Source organism: Callithrix jacchus, chromosome 6, assembly GCF_049354715.1.
Source record: "Callithrix jacchus isolate 240 chromosome 6, calJac240_pri, whole genome shotgun sequence".
Lineage (NCBI taxonomy): Eukaryota > Metazoa > Chordata > Mammalia > Primates > Cebidae > Callithrix > Callithrix jacchus.
Window position 1 is genome coordinate 6245402 of NC_133507.1, and position 953 is coordinate 6246354.

Here is a 953-nt window from a genome sequence, read left to right on the forward strand (position 1 = left end):
GGAGATTTCCCAAAGAACTTAGAAATACCAACCTCCGCCTCCTGGGTTCAGGCAATTCTCCTGCCTCAGCCTCCCGAGTAGCTGGGATTACAGGCACGCACCACCATGCCCAGCTAGTTTTTTGTATTTTTAGTAGAGATGGGGTTTCACCATGTTGACCAGGATGGTCTCGATCTGGTGACCTCGTGATCCACCCGCCTCAGCCTCCCAAAGTACTGGGATTACTGGCGTGAGCCACCGCGCCCAGCCTAGTAGCTGTCTTTTAGCAACTGTCTTATAGTTCTTTCCCACAGATGTAACCATAGTCCTGTGAGTAAAGTAAAACCACAGAGCTACTCTACGAGGCATTTCCAATGATGTGCAGTATACAGGGAAAACCCTATTAGGATAGACCACAACCGAATGTTGAGTTTAAAAAGCAAGTTACCAAATGTCACTGACGTAAAATTTATGAATACACTAAAAAATGCACTGCATCAATGTTTCCCTTTTTTTTTTTTTTGGTTTTAGGAATCTCTTACCCTCCTAAAATTACTGAAGATCCAAAGACATTTATTTCATTTGGGTTGTACTGAGAAAGGTGGAACCACTCAGCCTGTTGGAATAGCTACGATTTCCCTAAATTTTTGTACCTGTGAGATAGAGGTAAGTATCTTTTTCTGAGAGGGGCACTAAGGAGAGGATTTGTGACAAAATCATGGGGGAGACATTATGACACTTTTTTCAAACACGTTGAAAAACCACAGCACTAGCTTCCAAACTCCAAGGCCATGAGTGATAGATGAGGCTGCTCAGAGGTTTTACTGGTTAAGCAGAGTAGTGGGAGCTCTGCTTCTTGTTAGGGCATAAAAGGTTGCAAAAAGCTGTTGGCTGCAATATCATAATGAGGAAAACTGAATTTTGTTCCAGTCACCACACATGACAACCAGCAGAGACCTGGAAATGCAAAAGTC

The 953-nt window shown here is 43.3% G+C and overlaps 1 non-coding gene across 1 annotated transcript; it reads right to left on the minus strand.

The window, feature by feature from the left end:
- Nucleotides 1-267: 267 nt before the first annotated feature.
- LOC118155133 (small nucleolar RNA SNORA18) lies at nucleotides 268-399 on the minus strand. The gene has a single exon (XR_004745356.1). It is a non-coding gene; the product is annotated as a small nucleolar RNA SNORA18 (small nucleolar RNA).
- Nucleotides 400-953: the final 554 nt, after the last annotated feature.